Below are 22,785 nucleotides of genomic sequence, written 5' to 3'. Positions count from 1 at the left end.
TCTACATCTATTTGAACATCATAGCTATAGTCTGTGAGATTCAAATCATTCATAGAGATTGGAACACCTATCAGAGGGATTCCCTTGTAGTTGGCAGGGATATGAGAGCATATCCAACAGTCAGTAGTATTCAGCTGCTTGGCAGTCTGTTGATGTAGTTGCCAAATGGAATTTGTATGTTTTCCTCCTTTCACCTGCGCACAAAAACATAGAATATAAAGAAACAGGCAAGGCATTGCATGCATTGTGATGGTCTACTGATCCACGTTATTCTCACAACTGGTTGGATTTACAACTGTAGGGCTGCTTTCCTGTTCGTGACTGTCTGTCTTCAGAACCTTTTTGCAGTGACTTGCATGGACCCAGACTGGTCTCCCGTTCAGCTTGACGGCGGTGGGTGTGGTCAGTTGCACCTGATATGGACCGTCAAACCTTGGCTCCAGGGTCTTTCTTACATGCCTCTTCAGGACTACCCAATCTCCAGGAACTAGAGAATGTGTACCTTCAAGAGAATTAGGATCTGGTATAGAAGAGAAAACACGTGAATGCACCTTTGACAGATGTTCATGCAATTCCACCAAATATGAAGTCAGGGTAGAGTAGTCTGCTTGCAGCTGCTGTGGAAAATATAACCCTGTCCTTGGTGCAGAACCAAACAAAATTTCAAACGGACTAAGCTTTTCTTGTCCAGTAGGAGTAGTGCGGATGGCATATAATACTACTGGCAAAGCTTCTACCCAGTTCATAGAACTGTGTGAGTCTAAATACTTTTGCAATTTTAATTTAATTGTCCCATTAAGTCTTTCCACCTTTCCGCTGCTTTCCGGGTGATAGGGAGTGTGCAGGGCTTGTGTGATCCCTAGGGTCTTCAGTATGTGTCCCATTATCTCCCCAGTGAAGTGGGTACCTCTGTCTGACTCTATTACCTCTGGAATCCCATATCTGCAGACTACCTCTGACAATATTTTCTTAGCAGTATTTTTGGCTGTAGCTGTAGTTACTGGCCAAGCTTCTGGCCAGCCTGAGAATACATCAATGGCTACAAGGACATACTCATATGTGCTCACCTTGGGTAGCTGGATGTAATCCACCTGCACTCTTTGAAACGGGTACAAGGGTTTGGGAGTGTGTTTCTTGGGGGTCTTTACAAACCTCCCAGGGTTATGTCTGGCACATGTAAGACAACCCTGAACAAACTTTTCAAAGAGGGTCTGAATTCCAGGTGCAAACCAATGTTCTAACACTAGTGCGCTCATAGCTCCTTTCGACAAATGAGTAGGGCCATGTGCTAAATTGGCCATCATCGGATACAAACTCCGAGGCAAACATGTTCTGCCATTTACCTGCCAGAGCTCTTCTGTCTTCGTAGCCCCCGCCTCCATCCATACCTTTTTGTCTTGAGGCGTTATCTGGGCCTGTAATTCCTGCAAGAGCGACAAATCTGGCATAGTTGGAAAAAACAATGTCAGGAGCGGCAGACCGGCTGCTTGTTTGGCTGCTTGGTCTGCTTGAGCATTTCCCACAGCCAGCGGATCATCTTGCTTCACATGGGCTGGCACTTTAACAATGGCTACCTCTGTGGGCAGCTCTAGAGCCTCTATGAGGCTCTGTACTGCTTCTGAATTTTTAATTGGTTTGCCCGAGGAAGTCAGAAATCCCCTAGTTTTCCAGATAACACCAAAATCATGTGCTACCCCGAAAGCATACCTGGAATCAGTGTAACAATTTATTCTCAGTCCCTTACCCATTGTACATGCGTCAGTGAGTGCCTTCAACTCCGCCTCCTGTGCAGACGCACAAGATGGGAGTGGTTTTTGTATGATTACCTTACCATCCTGGATTACCGCATACCCGGTGACAAAGTGTCCTTGTTCGTCATTCCACCATCTGGAGCCATCTACAAAATACTCAGCATCAGGATTAGTTAATGGTGTTTCAGTAACATTTGGTAACCCTTTTGTTTCTGCAATCATCAATTCATGACAGTTATGATTTGCAACTGGATCAGACATGTCTACTACTCCCACTCCCCCCTCCTCTTCTAAATCCACTGGCATCAAAGTAGCTGGATTTAGAACAGTACATCGCTGTAAGGTAATGTGGGGACTGAGGAGCGTCATCTCATATTTTGTGATCCTGGCTTGAGACAAATGTTTCAGTTTGGTGGAGTGTAGTAATTCAGCAACTGAATGTGGTGCTTGTAAGGTAAGAGGGTGTTGCAGTACCAAGTCTTCCGTCTTTAGCACCAATTCAGAGGCAGCAGCGACAGCTCTGAAACATGTGGGTAGTGCTCTGGCAATACAATCCAAACTGGTAGAATAGTATGCTATAGGCCGCATACGATCCCCATGTTTCTGCGTCAGTACACCTGAGGCAAATCCCCCTTGCTCATGACAATACAACGTGAAAGTTTGTTTGTAATTGGGGATGCCCAATGCTGGTGTCGTGGTGAGAGTGAGTTTTAATGTATGAAATGCACTCACAGCTCCTGGTGTGAGTTCAAAGGTCTCTCCTTTGAGGCAATCATATAGTGGCTGCATCATCTGAGAGCAATCCTTAATCCAGGGGCGACAGTAACTGACAAGTCCAATAAAGGCACGCAGAGCCCTTGGAGTACTTGGCAGGGGGTGCTGCCGGATAGCAGTAACCCTCTCAGTCGTGAGGTGTTTGGTACCTGGAGAAATACAGTGACCTAGGAAAATCACAGTAGATTTACAAAGTTGCAGCTTCTCCTTGGAGGCTTTACAACCATTTTCAGCAAGGAAAATAAGCAAAGATAAAGATTCTTCTTTACACTGTTCAGAGCTGTGGCAACAAAGCAACAGATCATCAATATATTGTAAAAGAACAGTGTCCGGATAGGCCGGCTGCCAGGACTGCAACACAGAGTGTAAAGCAGTGGAGAAAATATCAGGGGAATTGGCAGCCCCTTGTGGTAAAACGACCCATGCATACTGCTTGTGACGAAAAGTGAAAGCAAAGTAGGGCCAGCATTCTTCATCTAAAGGGACAGAGAAGAAAGCATTTGCAAGATCAATGACAGAAAAAGATGTGGCATCTATGGGCACTTGGTTTAACAGTGTGTGTGGATTGGGCACTTGTGGTGTATTTATGACAGTTACAGCATTCACTGCCCTTAAATCATGTACCATACGATAGACTGGAGGCTGACCCTTCACAGTCTGTTTCTTCTTTACAGGAAATAGGGGTGTATTAAAGGGGCTTTTTATAGGGATTATTAACCCTTTCCCCAACAGCTCTTCCAGATCATTTGCAATGGCATCTTCCTGTGAAGAATTTAATGGGTACTGACGCACACATGGCGGCTTAATGCCAGGTTTCAGCTGCACAACCACCGGAGTTACTGGTAGTCTGCCCACATCTGTCTTGGAAGTTGCCCACAAATGTGATGGCACTTCAGACAGCCAATCTGGGGGTGTATTCTGAGAGGCAGAGGGGGCACTAAATGTCATTAAGTACATAAGTGCACACAAAGTCTCTTCAGACACAGGGGCTGTAATTTGGGGTTTTCCTGAAGAGAAATCCACAGATGCCCTCATGGCACTGAGTACGTCAGTCCCCAGCAAATTGTATGGACTATCTGAGCTTACCAACACACGCGTGACAATAGATGCAGCATCATGAATATTAAGTTTTACAGGCTTTGTTAGTGGGAGTTTAACAGTTGTCCCCTCAACCCCTTGACAGTAGATGTAATCTGAAGAGATAAGCTCCTCAGGCACATATTTTTCTTGTATTAGGGTATGGGCTGCTCCTGTGTCTACCAAAAAGTCAATTGAATTCCCTGTGTCCTCACATGTGGATGTGATGATTAGTTGTGGACCTGGGATTGCGTCAAGGGGGTAGTTAACGTTGAGGGAACTCACAGGATTGCCGTCACTTCATTGAGAGGTCCGGGCAGTAGCCTGACCTCTCCGGGGACATTTGACTGAAAAATGCCCTTTTTTCCCACAATTCCAGCATGTTACTTGGTCCCAGTTACGTGGAGACTGATCCCCACCTGGTATTCTTTCGTGAAACCTGCCCTTAGGTTTAAAAGGTTGGTTAGCCATTATTGGCTTCTTTTTATTTTGTAAGTCTAGCTCAGCTCCCTTTGCTATGGCCACTAGGTCAGGGAACTGGCAGGTCCGCCAATCAGGGCGAGCCTTCTTCACCGCATCCTGTATGGGTGCTTTTAATCCAGACATGAATGTATGTTTTAGTAGTCTCATGTCCTTACTGTCTCCTGTCTCATACCCATAGTCAAGCCAGAGCTGTTCTAAAGCTGTGGCATAGTCAGCTACAGTCTGCTTAGCGTCTTGTGTTTGCATCATAAAAGTGTCAGTCTGATTGTCCTGTTGCTCTTTTACCCAGGGTTTAAGGGCCATGATAAATTCCTGGCCTGACTGGTCTGTGGCCTTATCCACTGGGACAGTACCAGGGGCTTTTGCCATCATTTGATTCTTAAGTACTTCCCCTCCTTTAGTCTCTAGAAGACTCTCCAGATCCGCCCAAGTGGCTTTATATGCGGTCTGGATACTTTCCAATTTACGAAGGAAAGTACTGGGGACAGTACGGGGGTCTGGCAAAGTATTACACATAGCCAGTAACTCACTAGGAGTCCATGGCCTATAGACCTCATAATCATGTGTTTCCAGTTGCCCAGCTTTCACTGTGGGGAGGGTCTTATTGACTAATGGGTATAAGCCCACACGAGAGTGTGGCTTGGACCCCCCACAGGCTGAGCATCTCACTCTTGTGTCTGGGTTCTGTTGTCCACAATTAGGACAAGTCCACCCCTCCGGGCTTTTATATGGAGGTGGTGCTGTGGGAGGGAGAGATTTTTGTGGGTTATGGGGGATAATACACCGTACTTCAGAAGGGATGTTTAATTCTTTTGTAGGCAATTTAATTTCATCCCATATTTCATACATAGTCCCTTTGTCAGTGTCTTTTGCCTTATGGGCAGTCAAAGTCATTCCCTGGGCTACATCATACCACATTGTGGCCTGGTCATATTTGTTATGGTCTTCCAACCACCCCTTAAAATTTGTAAGAAATTTCTGCCATACTGGTTCATCCAATGTTCCATTCACACCTGCTCCTAATTTCTTTAGCATTTGTCTACAGTCTTTGGTTGCTTCAGTGCCCTTTGCGCATTGCATAATATCAATTGCAGAGACCCATTTCTCTGCTCCCTTCTCAGAGGAACGCTTACTCTGTGTAGCCCCCATCCCGTGGGTGGCTCCTTGTAATTCACTATCCAGGTACTCACACACCTGGTGAATTACAACAGTGCTGTGGACACACTTCCGAGGCAGCACTATCAGTAGTGCCGTGGACACACTTCCGAGGCGGCACTACTATTGGTGCCGTGGACACACTTCCGAGGCGGCACCAATTTTCCTACCAGTGGTGCTGTGGGCACACTTCCGAGGCAGCACTATCCACTGGTCTGGCAATACTACAATATAGTCTTGCCCTCACACAGAGTAACTCACACGTCCTCTCTGGGGTTACTCACTGGAAACCCCTTAAACCCCTCTTCGTTCTTTCTATGGCACAGGAAGCAAACAAATACTGCAATCCAAATGATTATAACTGCAACCACCCAATCCAAACTGGAATCATAATACCCACGCATGTATACACTGTACAGCACAGGAATTGGCAGCAATGCAGTAATTCTTCCTCACACAATATCAGCAGGCACTCAGTACATGTGAAACCACACAGTATGACATAACATTGGAACAACCCCTGACCTCAGGCGCCTTTTCAGGTACCAACAAGGAACTGCAGGGCCCCTATCCAAACTTACTGGACAGCTTTATACACTGCCACTTCTCACAGCCTCCTCCAGTATAGGTCTGTCAACCCTGTCTCCACCAGAACCAGAGGCCTCCAGAGACAGGGACCGGACAAGCCAGTCAGCGAGCTCTAGACTTTCAGCTTGGCTCAGGAGGAGCAGGGACAGACCCCTCCAAGATTCAGCTTATCTCAGCCACTCACACATTCGTGCATTCATACGCCTAAAGACAGTTTAGCACATATAGGGGAAATATTACATTCACCAGAACACGGTACAGGCACCACGTTCACACACCACACTGCAGAACAGCGAGCAGAGCTCAGGAGACAGGTAGTAACACAATGGGTTACTTACCGCGGTCTTCCTGGGTCCTGGTCTCCGTGTCGCGATCTGCAGCTAGGAGTGTTGTTATGGTGCCCGCATTCTCCACCAGAAAATGTTGCGGCAGGCCAAAGGTCAGCCACGTGATGATCGTTGCCTCGTGTTCAGGTGAATGACGTCGACGGAGGAAAATGACAGAAGTCTGAGTATAGTTCAAAACCTTGTCAGGACCCTAAAGTGAAAGTGTCCTGCACCCTTTATTTATACACAGTTCACAGGGTGTAACCCCTCAAAGTAAAACATGATTGGTTTACAGACATTTCAATAATGGCTTTTGAATCCATCTATTGATTGGTTAGTTATTTTTCAAGTTTCACTTTACAAAAAATGTGTTAACTAATGGGTTTAGAATTTTAAGCAAAAGAGGCAAAATTACAAGGAGTAGTACAAATGTTATCTTATCTTAACACACACAGTTCACTTCTTCTATAGTTTTCTTTTCAAATGTCAGCAAATTATATCATGTATACAGATAAAATGAAAATCACTTTTATATCCATAGTAGAAGCTGGATAATTTCCTTAACAGTGGTGTCTGATGTGAGCACTGGGGGGCTTATTTTGTGGGTCTGATGAGTATTAGGTGTCTTAATCTGAGCTCATACTACCCCCATGGTCAGTACTTCAATAAAAGAAATAAAAAATCTTGCATCTCCTAATCCATGCCCCTGCTCTGTAGAACCGGGGTGCTCTCCACAGTGAGCTGATGTGTACATGCTCAGATGACCCCCATGCTCAGATGACATGCCATGCACAGATGACACGCCCCATGCACAGATGACCGCCCCATGCACAGATGACCGCCCCATGCACAGATGACCGCCCCATGCACAGATGACCGCCCCATGCACAGATGACCGCCCCATGCACAGATGACCGCCCATATGCTCAGATGACACCTTCATGCTCAGATGACACCCTCATACTCAGATGACACCCACATGCTCAGATGACCACACCATGCTCAGATGACCACCCGCATGCTCAGATGATGGCCCCACGCTCAGATGACACCCTCATGATCAGATGATACCCCATGCTCAGATGACCGCCCATATTCTCAGATGACACCCACATGCTCAGATGACACCCAGATGCTCGAATTACCCCACCACCCCCATTCTGAAATCATGTGGTGTGTGGGGGGGTGATTTTACATAGGGGAGATATGAGAGATGTGAGCATAGGGTGAGATTTTTGGTGTCTTAGGTGAGAACTGGAGGGGGTTATTTTGTGGGTCTGATGAGGATTTGGGGGTCTTATCTGAGGTCATACCACCCCTATGTCAGATAAGACCCCCATGATCAGTACTTCAATAGTTATTTGTGGACTGTTCTCCATGTGTAGCAGGCTTATCCTGCCGTACCTCTGCTGCTGCTGCTCTGGTGACTGTGGCGCCCTCTCCACAGTGACCTGACGTGCACAGCATCAGGTCAGAGCACGGGCCTCCACATACTAACTACGTCCTAATGCTGTGCGCATCAGGACATAATTTAGAGCGCTGCTGAGAGGAGCGCAAAGTAAAGAATAGCTGGCCCGCTCCCCTGCAAGCCACAAGTAAGAGCTGGCTGGACCGCTCCTCGGCAAGCCGCAATTTAAGGTTCAAGGAGCCGCACGAGGCTCGCGAGCCGTGGGTTGGCCACCCCTGCCTTGCTGTATAGGAAACTACCCAGCAGCCATTTTCTGCTGTTTTTTGCAGTTCTGAGAGAGAGCAGTGTCAATGCTGTGCTCTGTGCTTTACTGAGTCATCTGAATCCTTATTCAATGACATTAGTTAGCTCATATATATAATGCAGATAGTTACTGGGAGATAGTGTAGGTTAGATAGTGATATAGTGTAGCTGATAGGTTCCAGTGCAGGGTGTTAGGTAGTGTGATAGGAATTCCTGTGCTGTGATATGGATTAGCGTCTTTGTCTTTCGTCTTAAAAAAATGTTATTTGCCGTCTGTTTTTCTGTGCTGTGATAGGGATTAGTGTGCTGTGATAGGAATTACTGTGCTGTAATAGGGATTAGTGTCTTTGTCTTTCGTCTTTGGGGAAAAAAAAGTAATTTGCTGTTTTTCTGAATCGCTATTTTATTTTATTTTTGCCCAATTGTACCAAAAATATGCGCATCAATAGTGCCGATTTGCACAAATGCAATAAAAAACAATGCTGTAATGTAAAATTACTTACAGTGATCAGGAGTTCTTCCTCACAGTCATGAAAGTTGCTGCTAACCATTTTCTCCAGTCTCAGGAAACTTCTAGCAGCTTAAAAAATCTAGCAAAAGTGTGCCACGCCTGTATTGCACGCGCAATACGCGCATATTACATTGCCGATTTCAAGAAAATAATGACTGGAGATCACGAATTCTAGAATTTGCTAATTTATGGAAAATATTAGGCCAAAAATTCACAAAATGTCACTAGTTATTAACTGGTTAAACATGATAGTGACCAATTTGTACATTGCTAGAGTCTTCAACATCAAAAATCTAATTGTGACTCAGTACTGAGTAAAGATTAAGCAGAATCCAACAGATTGGCTGTTTCATTAAATCAATTAAAGTGTGCCCCATCTGGCATTGTTTTTTCTGTAATGCAGAAGGATAAGATGTTAATATTTTAATGCCAGGTACTATTTATAAACATTTCTAATGAATATGTCAGTTGACGAAGTATAATGTTAAAGTTTTTTAAATCTATTTAGTAGATTCCAGCCAGCAAAAATCAAGCTGTTTGTTTAGATGATATACGTAGAATGGGAGAAAGAACATATGTGAAATGTCACTTTAGGGATATATTATGGCTTCTAAGATAAGGGAATGTTGTAATTTTGTGCATGTGAACTGGAGATATAGTGGTATAATTCCAGAATATTAAAGAAATACTCCACTTGTTTTAAAAAAATGATTAAGCTTTTCTAGCAATCAACTATCCCAGTCTGCTTGAAATAAAGTAATATGTTGTTGATGATGATCATATGAATAAAAAATATTCACTTCACAAGTTACATCTCTTTTGTCTCTTTAGCAACAGTTACAGACATTTTCCAGGGCTCAGTCAACCAAAAAAAAGACAGGAAAAACGTGGATAGATCCGGCACCCAAATAAAAACAAATTCCTTTATTAACTCAGAACATAGTAGAAAAATATTAAAACCCGTGTTTCGGGCGTACAAGCCCTTCCTCGTAGGATATAAGACATAGAAAATGGCACAAATTTATATACTAACAGGCATGCTGAAAAAGCAGTAACACAGAAAATCTGGCATGGATGGAATAGGAGCTGGACTGGACATAGCTTAATAAAAGAGTAATATAATATAATATATCAAGCCCAGTACAGACACATATTGCATTTAACAAGAAGGCAAAATGCAGTGAGAATAAGGTCATCAATATAGATATGACAAATCGGTTTAAGGTTCATTCCATTAGGAGACCTGCTTCCCATTGTGAGGATCCAGTACGCCTCATGCCTTAGCAGGGCTGGTCTGCAATTGCCTTTTCTTTTGGGCTGATTAACCCTTTCAATGGCTTTAACCTGAAAGGTCTCTGTGTTGCCTTGGTGGCTGTTCACATAATGTGCAGCTGCACCTGACAGGTTTTTCAGTTGAGGATTTTTGATACTATTGAGGTGTAAAGCAATGTGTTTTTTAAGGCTGCGGGTGGTGCACCCAACATACTGGATCCTGCATTCAATACATTCAATAACATAAATAATATAGTTGGTGTTGCAGCTAATAAAAGTATTGATATTATAATGACAATAGTTATTTGCTGTGGAGGTCACAGACTTACAAGGTTTGATGTATTTGCATATACTACATCTGTTATGACCACATTTATACAGGCCTTTGCATGTGCGCCAGTGTTGTGCATTTTTGCCAATGTGACTGTTTGGAGACACATACATGGAAGGAGCTAAAGTATTACCTAGTGTGATACCCCGTTTGGCTACAAATCTGCAGCCATTCACAATGGGAAGCAGGTCTCCTAATGAAATAAACCTTAAGACCGATTTGTCAGATCTATATTGATTACCTTATTCACACTGCATTTTGCCTTTTTGTTAAATGCATATTTTGCAATATGTGTCTGTACTGGGCTTGATATATTATATTACTCTTTTATGAAGATATTTCCAGTCCAGTTCCTATTCCATCCATGCCAGATTTTCTGTGTTACTGCTTTTTCAGCATGCCTGTTAGTATATAACTTTTTATCATTTTCTATGTCTTGTATGCTATAAGAAAGGGATTGTATGCCCGAAACACGTAAGCGGCAGTGGTATTAATATTTTTCTACTATGTTCTGAGTTAATAAAGGAATTCATTTTTATTTGGGTTCCGGATCTATCCACGTTTTTTCTGCATTGTTCCGGGTTGCCAGCCCAGATCGCATGCACCATACCTGCATGGAGATGATCTGATCCAAATGTATTTTTTATTGTCATCAAGCTATTGGCAGAGGATCGTGTTCTCCCTCAATTTCATTGACTGTTTGTCACTCAAAACTTAACAGGCATTTGTTATTGTTTATGGAGCTGTTTCATCAGCCTGATATAAAAGGGATGGAAGCTTTCCGTGACCAAACAAGGTTATCCAAAGTAAATGAAATTTTCAACTTGGACCCTGTTCAGACAGAAAGTAACATTTCAACAAAAAAACCTCATATGATTTAAGGACATGGTGGAACCACAAATCCCTACAAACATATATATTCCACAAAATGATACCATGTGGATTAAGATTAAATAAAAATAAAAAAAACTTTAATATATAATGAAGAATTCATGTCCAACTGGAATGCTATTTTATCGGACTGCTCCATTCGCTTGACGGAGTTGATAGTGATCCATGAAGGCATACAACTCACCGAGACACGCAGCAAAATTGTTGCAAAATTAAAAAAAGAGGTTTCTCAAAACAAATATTTGGAAATGGAGCAAAAAATTAAGGATAACCTGGCAAAATTGGAAAAAATAATAACAGATGTAAAAACATCCAAATTTCTTCATGATCGCCATGACTATGATCACAACATAGTTTATACCTGGAAACATAATGAGGATGACCCCCAAACACCAAAGTCTATTCTCAAAAATAGATCCAAGAAATATTGAAAATTAAAAATGAATGTCAGCTTCAGTTCTACTGAGGCAGAAACTTCAGAGGGACTATCCGATTTTTCTGATACCGATGTGAATACTCCTTATAATCGTACTACCAAGCTACAATATAATTATCAACAAAAGTAAAAAACCAACACAGGGCAGGCCGTAAACACAAAATATCCTACTCCAAGGTATCCCAAGAGAAAGACCTAATGTGATCAATCTGTCATCTACTAGGGTTACCGAACAACAAATCAGTGTTCTATCCAAAGGACTTAACTTTGTTCCTGGTAATCATTTTTTATTTTTATTCTACTTTACTTGATATAAATAAATTACGGTAGTACGTGCAATTACTGTGATTTTTTTTTCCAGGAGGAGTATGTCACTGATAAACAGCGTAAAGAAGATGTTGATGTACCATCTACTGTACCTACCAACATATTTCATGGATTGTCCTTCCAGTAACAATTAGCAATTAAATATCTGTAAAGAATAAATCAAGGCAACTGGATGTACTGTAGATTTCTTCCAACGAGCTTTCTCAATTCTGAGTGATTGTACAAAAATTCTGGGAATAAATATGTAACTGAATCCACATCTGGTAATTATACCCAGCATTGGGTCAAAGGTGTTGATTCCATTATCCTAATTGGAGTCAGTAGGTGATAAAGACTTCCCAGAAAAAGGTGTCAAGACCGCATTGTATGTGGCAGACAATAGATGTCTAACCCCCCCACCTCTATTCAAGCTTGGCTTCTCCATTTTTACGTAGATGGCCTCCTTCACGCCTCATTTGTACCAATCGGCCTCCTTTTCCAAAACACGTACTTGACTGTCTTTATCACCTACTGACTCCAATTAGGATAATGGGATCAACACCTTTGACCCAATGCTAGGTATAATTACCAGATGTGGATTCAGTTACATATTTATTCCCCGAATTTTTGTACAATCACTCAGAATTGAGAAAGCTCGTTGGAAGAACGAGTGAAACGTTTTCAAGAAATCTACAGTACGTCCAGTTGCCTTGATTTATTCTTTACAGATATATACCATGACCTGGATAAATGAGAACCTTCACAGACAATTAGCAATTAAGCATCATTATCATTTAAAGTGAGGATTCTATACCTAAAATTAGTGAAACTATGGTGACACCTATTAATATCACCAATCCTGATTTTTATCCGGTACAGTCAAGAACCAACTCCATGGATAAGTTTCAAAATATCATGGAAAGGGAACTTAGATTATTACAACAAAATACAATAAAGAAAAAAAACTAATATGACCGCTGCCCAAACTATGGCACTTAAATGACAAAGATATCATAATTCGCAATTCTGATAAGGGAGGTGCTGTAGTGGTCATAAATTGTAAGGCTTATGACACAGCTATCAATAACATTTTACAGGACACTGGTACCTATAGGAAATTTATTAAAGACCCCACTCCTGAATTTGCTAGGGCCCTTGATTCTATACTAGACGAAGGTCTCAGATTGGGTGTCTTAAGTGATAACAAAAAAAAGGACCTGAAAATTGATTGTCCCGGTACACCCGTCATGTACGAATTACCTAAGGTGCATAAGCAGGATACCCCTATTACATACAGACCTATTGTCTCCTGCTCTGGATCCATTTTTGAAAGACTTTGTGACTGGGAGGATCACCATCTACAACCTTTGGCCACCCAAATCCCAGGATATTTGAAGGACAGCAAAGATGTACTAAACAACATGATGGTGGGATTCACACTCAACCTGGGTTACCTGCGATATTCAAGAGCTGTATCCTTCTATACCACACCCAGGAGTCCTGACAGCCTTGACTTTCCATTTAAAGAAATACAGTGACTATTCAGCTGAATTGAAAGAATATATCATTGATGTTATCAGTTTTTTATTATCTAGGAATTATTTTTCTTTTGATAACAATTTTTTCTTACAGGTTAAAAGTTGCCCAATGAGGGCAAGTTTCTCCCCTATTCTCACTATTATTTATATGGTATAGTTTGAGGAATGTCACATTTTTCCTAACATAATCCTTATTTATCTCATATAGGCTGGTACCGACGTTATATTGATGGCATGCTCCTCGTTTGGAGGGGCCCTGTGGCGTTGGTGCCAGCCTTTATTGAATATCTAAATAGCAATAGTTTTTCGCTTATTTTCACCTACAATAGCCACCCATATGATATTTTTTTTTCTGGTTCTAACTCTGATTGGAGATTCCTGTCATAACCGAGTTATTACCAAGTTGTATCGAAAACCTACAGCACTTAACACTATTTTGGCGGCAAGCAGCTGTCATCCCAAGCACACAATTCACAGCATCCCGGCAGGGGAGTACATCAGGGTGTCACGTGCTTCTTCAGATATCAAGGAATGTGTCATCATTGATAACAGCCTCAAAGAAACAGGCTATCCTAGTTTGTCTCCTAATCGTGCCCAAAAAATATTGCGATCACTCAGCGATGGCACTGTCACAACAATTTCCCCAAAATGTAACACTACTGATCGGAATACTGATTTGGTTACTTTTTCTACCAATTATTCTTTAGAATATGATCAGATTGTTCATCTCCTCAAAAAATATTTACCTATTTTGGATGATGACCCCCAAAATTTAAAATATTCTCAAGAATGGCTGCAGATTTGTAGCCAAACAGGGTACCACACTAGGTAATACTTTAGCTCCTTCCATGTATGTGCCTCAAAACAGTCACATTGGCAAAAAATGCACAACACTGGCGCACATGCAAAGGCCTGTATAAATGTGGTCATAACAGATGTAGTATATGCAAATACATCAAACCTTGTAAGTCTGTGACCTCCACAGCAAATAACTATTGTCATTATAATATCAATACTTTTATTAGCTGCAACACCAACTATATTATTTATGTTATTAAATGTATTGAATGCAGGATCCAGTATGTTGGGTGCACCACCCGCAGCCTTAAAAAACGCATTGCTTTACACCTCAATAGTATCAAAAATCCTCAACTGAAAAACCTGTCAGGTGCAGCTGCACATTATGTGAACAGCCACCAAGGCAACACAGAGACCTTTCAGGTTAAAGCCATTGAAAGGGTTAATCAGCCCAAAAGAAAAAGGCAATTGCAGACCAGCCCTGCTGAGGCGTGAGGCGTACTGGATCCTCACAATGGGAAGCAGGTCTCCTAATGGAATGAACCTTAAACCGATTTGTCATATCTATATTGATGACCTTATTCACACTGCATTTTGCCTTCTTGTTAAATGCATATTTTGCAATATGTGTCTGTACTGGGCTTGATATATTATATTACTCTTTTATTAAGCTATGTCCAGTCCAGCTCCTATTCCATCCATGCCAGATTTTCTGTGTTACTTTTTCAGCATCCCTGTTAGTATATAAATTTTTGTCATTTTCTATGTCTTATATGCTATGAGAAAGGGATTGTATGCCCGAAACGCGTAAGCGACAGTGGTTTTAATATTTTTCTACTATGTTCGGAGTTAAAAAAGGAATTCGTTTTTATTTGGGTGCCGGATCTATCCAAGTTTTTCCTGAATTGTCATTGAAAAAAAGACACTACAGGGAAAATTTTTAAAACTAATGTAAAAGGAAAACTGGCTTAGTTGCCATAGCAACCAATCAGATTCCACCTTTCATTTGCCAAAGCAGCTCTGAAAAATTATAGATGGAATCTGATTGGTTGCTATGGGCAACTTAGCCAGTTTTTCTTTACACCAGTTTTGATAAATCCTCCGCTAGAAGTAAAGTGGTAGAAATGGAGCATAAGAGGGAAGCAGAAGACAACTAAGATGGTGCATTATTACACAGAGGTAAGGTCTAGTTAGTGAGGACTGTGGATGATGGAAGAGGAAGTGTGGAAAACGGAATAAAGTTTCATGTTTTGCAATTGAGCCCTATGGCTACTTGTCACTCTCCTGTATACAGTATGTCACTTCTTTTAAATCACTTGTTGCATTATTCCTGTGCTGTGATATCACATTATCCCTATATGGTGATATTATTGCTTGTGTTAACCCCTTGGTGACATATGACGTACTAGTACATCACAGCAGGAAGTGACTGCCGGTACCGGAAGTGACGTCAACTTGTGACGACTTCCGGTCTTCGTGGAGCGCATGAATCCAGATACCATGCGCCGCACCTGGAGCGCAAGAGGTCAGAGCCGGAAGTGAAGTCACTTGTGACATCCACAGCAGAAGGGAAGGTGTATGCATTCCAACATGGAACACACACCCGGAAGTAACGGCGCTCCACAATTCAGTGCTACAGCAAACTCAAGCGTTCCAACGTGGAACGCAAACATGAACTGGCAGAGCTCTACAATGTAACGCCGGTGTCCCAGGGACCTGTATATACATCTCTCCCATAATTTATCATTCGATATATAAATATACATTAGTGAGTTCATAGATCAGTCAGGTTAAAAATTATATCTGCAGTTGCAAGAAAAAGTATGTGAACCCTTTGGAATGATATGGATTTCTGCACAAATTGGTCATAAAATGTGATCTGATCTTCATTTAAGTCACAACAATAGGCAATCACAGTCTGCTTAAACTAATAACACACAAAGAATTAAATGTTACTAAGTTTTTATTGAACACACCATGTAAACATTTACAGTGCAGGTGGAAAAAGTATGTGAACCCTTGGATTTAATAAATGGTTGAACCTCCTTTGGCAGCAATAACTTCCACCAAACGTTTCCTCTAGTTGCAGATCAGACGTGCACAACGGTCAGGAGTAATTCTTGACCATTCCTCTTTACAGAATTGCTTCAGTTAAGCAATATTCTTGGGATGTCTGGTGTGAATCGCTTTCTTGAGGTCATGCCACAGCATCTCAATCGGGTTGAGGTCAGGACACTGACTGGGCCACTCCAGAAGGCGTATTTTCTTCTGTTTAAGCCATTCTGTTGTTGATTTACTTCTATGCTTTGGGTCGTTGTCCTGTTGCAACACCCATCTTCTGTTGAGCTTCAGCTGGTGGACAGATGGCCTTAAGTTCTCCTGCAAAATGTCTTGATAAACTTGGGAATTCATTTTTCCTTTGATGATAGCAATCCGTCCAGGCCCTGACACAGCAAAGCAGCCCCAAACCATGATGCCCCCACCACCATACTTCACAGTTGGGATGAGGTTTTGATGTTGGTGTGCTGTGCCTCTTTTTCTCCACACATAGTGTTGTGTGTTTCTTCCAAACAACTCAACTTTGGTTTCATCTGTCCACAGAATATTTTGCCAGTACTGCTGTGAAACATCCAGGTGCTCTTGTGCAAACTGTAAACGTGCAGCAATGTTTTTTTGGACAGCAGTGGCTTCCTCTGTGGTATCCTCCCATGGAATCAATTCTTGTTTAGTTTTTTACGTATCGTAGATTCACTAACAGGGATGTTAACATATGCCAGAGACTTTTGTAAGTCTTTAGCTGACACTCTAGGATTCTTCTTCACCTCGTTGAGCAGTCTGCGCTGTGCTCTCGCAGTCATCTTTACAGGATGGCCACTCCTAGGGAGAGTAGCAGCAGGGATGAACTTTCTCCATTTATAGACAATTTGTCTTACCATGGACTGATGAACAGGAAGGCTTTTGGAGATACTTTTATAACCCTTTCCAGCTTTATGCAAGTCAACAATTCTTAATCATAGGTCTTCTGAGAGCTCTTTTATGTGAGGAATCATTCACATCAGGCAATGCTTCTTGTGAAAAGCAAACCAAGAACTGGTGTGTGTTTTTTATAGGGCAGGGCAGCTGCAACCAACACCTCCAATCTCATCTCATTGATTGGACTCTAGTTGGCTGACACCTCACTCCAATTAGCTCTTGGAGATGTCATTAATCTAGGGGTTCACATAGTTTTTCCAACTGCACTGTGAATGTTTACATGATGTGTTCAATAAAAACATGGTAACATTTAATTCTTTGTGTGGTATTAGTTTAAGAAGACTGTGATTGTCTATTGTTGTGACTTAGATGAAGATCAGATCACATTTTATGACCAATTTGTGCAGAAATCCATATCATTCCAAAGGGTTCACATACTTTTTCTTGCAACTGTATATACATAAAAAATACTATATTCACTTGGTGGTCAGGGGAGGGAAAGATGGAAGGAATTTTTATTAACATTGGATGTCTTGATATGGTGATTTAGCAGAATTTCCTCTGTGTTACATGATACAAGAAATTCCCATAAAAGCCTACGGGCTGACCTAATAAGATAGTTATAAAATGGTTATAATTTTTTTTAGGGAAATCTATAATAGCTAAATAATATGAACAATGTGTCATTGATCTGTTTGAATTATTAAATCTGGTATTATTATTATTGATCTGGTATCCTAAAAGAATTATCAAAATATCACGGTATAGTATAAAAAATAAATAGCAAATAAATATTGGACTCAATGTCTTTGATATTAAAAATGGATCTTGTAGTAATGTAGTTAAAACATATAAATAGATGTGATTAGATGGTAAATCCTAAAAACACGTATACCTAAGAGCTGCACAGGATCGAAAATACATATCATAAACACATACATATATGGAAGTCGGATGAAATTGGCCACTCGTAGGCGATGCCAATGTATAGATCTAAGCTTTGCGAAATGTTTTATTTCCCCCCTCTTTTCTATTTTAATTTTTTTATTTTTTAGGGTATGGATTCATATGCTTATTGCTTTCTATTAACCTCTCAGTAGTTTACATATTCTAGAGATTCGTTCAAACCAAAGGGTACTAGAGTGTTCAATCAATAGATCCAGAACATCTCTTTTCTTGATAGGGTTTGGTATGATTGTGGGACCCACTCGAGGGGAATAAAGGACCCTCAGCTCCTCCAACCAGACAAATTCTAACGTGCTTTCTAGCCCTCAGTCCCATGCTCCACCCAATGGAGTCTCCAGTACTCCGGACTTGTCCCGATCCCTGAAAATAACACACTTTTACACCCCTATATCGACCCTAAAAAATAAAAAAAGATCTGATGTAGATTTAGAGGATGTAGTGGAAGTGGAAGAAACAGCACCTCTGAACAAAAAGCCCAAACCCAAAACAATCAACAAGGATCCAAAAGTAAAAGAGAAAGAAGAAGTCGGTATCTTTAACTTATCTGACCATATCCTGAAACATAATGAGATTGAGCTTCTCTCTAAAGGTCTTTCATTCTGTCCCAGTAACCAACCCGATCTATTTAACTTATTTGTGGACCTCAATCAATTCATTCGTAGATTAACTTTACACCGTTATTTTACCATTAAAGAGTTTCAACCCACAAGTACACAATCCCATACACTCACGTCTGTGGACACTGTGGAAAATCGAGGAAACATTGGTTCCAATAGTATCAAATATGAGAATAAAATCAAACTTTTATCCCTTGGAGAGTAGGGGTTCTCATATTAACCACTTAAGGACCACAGGTTTATACCCCCCTAGTGACCAGGCCCTTTTTTACAAATCGGCACTCCACAACTTTAGCGGTTTATTGCTCGGTCATGCAACTTACCACCCAAATGAATTTTACCTCCTTTTCTTCTCACTAATAGAGCTTTCATTTGGTGGTATTTCATTGCCGCTGACATTTTTACTTTTTTTGTTATTAATCGAAATTTAACGATTTTTTTGCAAAAAAATGACATTTTTCACTTTCAGCTGTAAAATTTTGCAAAAAAAACGACATCCATATATACATTTTTCGCCAAATTTATTGTTCTACATGTCTTTGATAAAAAAAAAATGTTTGGGCAAAAAAAAAATGGTTTGGGTAAAAGTTATAGCATTTACAAACTATGGTACAAAAATGTGAATTTCCGCTTTTTGAAACAGCTCTGACTTTCTGAGCACCTGTCATGATTCCTGAGGTTCTACAATGCCCAAACAGTAGAAAACCCCCACAAATGACCCCATTTCGGAAAGTAGACACCCTAAGGTATTCGCTGATGGGCATAGTGAGTTCATAGAACTTTTTATTTTTTGTCACAAGTTAGCGGAAAATGATGATTTTATTTTTTTTATTTTTTCTTACAAAGTCTCATATTCCACTAACTTGCGACAAAAAATAAAAAATTCTAAAAACTTGCCATGCCCCTCACGGAATACCTTGGGGTGTCTTCTTTCCAAAATGGGGTCACTTGTGGGGTAGTTATACTGCCCTGGCAATTTAGGGGCCCAAATGTGTGAGAAGAACTTTGCAATCAAAATGTGTAAAAAATGACCGGTGAAATCCAAAAGGTGCACTTTGGAATATGTGCCCCTTTGCCCACCTTGGCAGCAAAAAAGTGTGACACATCTGGTATCGCCGTACTCAGGAGAAGTTGGGGAATGTGTTTTGGGGTGTCATTTTACATATACCCATGCTGGGTGAGAGAAATATCTTGGTCAAATGCCAACTTTGTATAAAAAAATGGGAAAAGTTGTCTTTTGCCAAGATATTTCTCTCACCCAGCATGGGTATATGTAAAATGACACCCCAAAACACATTCCCCAACTTCTCCTGAGTACGGCAATACCAGATGTGTCACACTTTTTTGCTGCCAAGGTGGGCAAAGGGGCACATATTCCAAAGTGCACCTTTCGGATTTTGCAGGGCATTTTTTACACATTTTGATTGCAAAGTTCTTCTCACACATTTGGGCCCCTAAATTGCCAGGGCAGTATAACTACGCCACAAGTGACCCCATTTTGGAAAGAAGACACCCTAAGGTATTCCGTGAGGGGCATGGCGAGTTCCTAGAATTTTTTATTTTTTGTCGCAAGTTAGTGGAATATGAGACTTTGTAAGGAAAAAAGAAAAAAAAAGAAAAATCATCATTTTCCGCTAACTTGTGACAAAAAATTAAAAATTCTAGGAACTCGCCATGCCCCTCACGGAATACCTTGGGGTGTCTTCTTTCCAAAATGGGGTCACTTGTGGCGTAGTTATACTGCCCTGGCAATTTAGGGGCCCAAATGTGTAAGAAGTACCTTGCAATGAAAATGTGTAAAAAATGGCCGGTGAAATCTGAAAGGTGCACTTTGGAATATGTGCCCCTTTGCCCACCTTGGCTGCAAAAAAGTGTCACACATCTGGTATCGTCGTACTCAGGAGAAGTTGGGCAATGTGTTTTGGGGTGTAATTTTACATATACCCATGCTGGGTGAGAGAAATATCTTGGCAAAAGACAACTTTTCCCATTTTTTTATACAAAGTTGGCATTTGACCAAGATATTTTTCTCACCCAGCATGGGTATATGTAAAATGACACCCCAAAACACATTCCCCAACTTCTCCTGAGTACGGCGATACCAGATGTGTGACACTTTTTTGCAGCCTAGATGCGCAAAGGGGCCCAAATTCCTTTTAGGAGGGCATTTTTAGACATTTGGATCCCAGACTTCTTCTCACACTTTCGGGCCCCTAAAAAGCCAGGGCAGTATAAATACCCCACATGTGACCCCACTTTGGAAAGAAGACACCCCAAGGTATTCAATGAGGGGCATGGCGAGTTCCTAGAATTTTTTTTTTTTTTGCATAAGTTAGCGGATATTGATTTTTTTTTTGTTTTTTTCTCACAAGTCTCACTTTCCGCTAACTTAGGACAAAAATTTCAATCTTTCATGGACTCAATATGCCCCTCACGGAATACCTTGGGGTGTCTTCTTTCCGAAATGGGGTCACATGTGGGGTATTTATACTGCCCTGGCTTTTTAGGGGCCCTAAAGCGTGAGAAGAAGTCTGGAATATAAATGTCTAAAAATGTTTACGCATTTGGATTCCGTGAGGGGTATGGTGCGTCCATGTGAGATTTTATTTTTTGACACAAGTTAGTGGAATATGAGACTTAGTAAGAAAAAACAAAAACAAAAACAAACAAAAAATTTCCGCTAACTTGTGCCAAAAAAAATGTCTGAATGGAGCCTTACCAGGGGAGGGGGGTGATCAATGACAGGGGGGTGATCAATGACAGGGGGGTGATCACCCATATAGACTCCCTGATCACCCCCCTGTCATTGATCACCCCCCCTGTAAGGCTCCATTCAGACATCCGCATGATTTTTTACGGATCCATGGATACATGGATCGGATCCACAGAACGCATGCGGACGTCTGAATGGAGCCTTACAGGGGGGTTATCAATGACAGGGGGTGATCAGGGTAATCAGGGTGATCACTCCCCTGTCACTGATCACCCCCCCTGTAAGGCTCCATTCAGACATCCGCATGATTTTTTACGGATCCATGGATACATGTATCGGATCCACAGAACGCATGCGGACGTCTGAATGGAGCCTTACAGGGGGGTTATCAGTGACAGGGGGTGATCAGGGTAATCAGGGTGATCACCCCCCTGTCACTGATCACCCCCCCTGTAAGGCTCCATTCAGACATCCGCATGATTTTTTACGGATCCATGGATACATGTATCGGATCCACAAAACGCATGCGGACGTCTGAATGGAGCCTTACAGGGGGGTTATCAATGACAGGGGGTGATCAGGGTAATCAGGGTGATCACCCCCCTGTCACTGATCACCCCCCCTGTAAGGCTCCATTCAGACATCCGCATGATTTTTTACGGATCCATGGATACATGTATCGGATCCACAAAACGCATGCGGACGTCTGAATGGAGCCTTACAGGGGGGTTATCAATGACAGGGGGTGATCAGGGTAATCAGGGTGATCACCCCCCTGTCACTGATCACCCCCCCCTGTAAGGCTCCATTCAGACATCCGCATGATTTTTTACGGATCCATGGATACATGGATCGGATCCACAAAACGCATGCGGACGTCTGAATGGAGCCTTACAGGGGGGTTATCAATGACAGGGGGTGATCAGGGTAATCAGGGTGATCACCCCCCTGTCACTGATCACCCCCCCTGTAAGGCTCCATTCAGACATCCGCATGATTTTTTACGGATGCATGGATACATGTATCGGATCCACAAAACGCATGCGGACGTCTGAATGGAGCCTTACAGGGGGGTTATCAATGACAGGGGGTGATCAGGGTAATCAGGGTGATCACCCCCCTGTCACTGATCACCCCCCCTGTAAGGCTCCATTCAGACATCTGCATGATTTTTTACGGATCCATGGATACATGTATCGGATCCACAAAACGCATGCGGACGTCTGAATGGAGCCTTACAGGGGGGTTATCAATGACAGGGGGTGATCAGGGTAATCACCCCCCTGTCACTGATCACCCCCCCTGTAAGGCTCCATTCAGACATCCGCATGATTTTTTACGGATCCATGGATACATGGATCGGATCCACAAAACGCATGCTGGCGTCTGAATGGAGCCTTACAGGGGGGTTATCAATGACAGGGGGTGATCAGGGTGATCACCCCCCTGTCACTGATCACCCCCCTTGTAAGGCTCCATTCAGACATCCGCATGATTTTTTACGGATCCATGGATACATGGATCGGATCCACAAAACGCATGCGGACGTCTGAATGGAGCCTTACAGG

General features: G+C 41.9%; 1 protein-coding gene across 6 annotated transcripts in view; it reads right to left on the bottom strand.

Annotated features, from left to right (window-relative positions):
• TMEM117 (transmembrane protein 117) overlaps positions 1–22,785 on the bottom strand; it is a 394,958-nt gene that overhangs the window by 243,594 nt on the left and 128,579 nt on the right. The window lies entirely within an intron of this gene.

Source organism: Bufo gargarizans, chromosome 2 (assembly GCF_014858855.1).
Source record: "Bufo gargarizans isolate SCDJY-AF-19 chromosome 2, ASM1485885v1, whole genome shotgun sequence".
Classification (NCBI taxonomy): Eukaryota; Metazoa; Chordata; class Amphibia; order Anura; family Bufonidae; genus Bufo; species Bufo gargarizans.
This window is presented reverse-complemented; position numbering and strand designations above follow the sequence as displayed.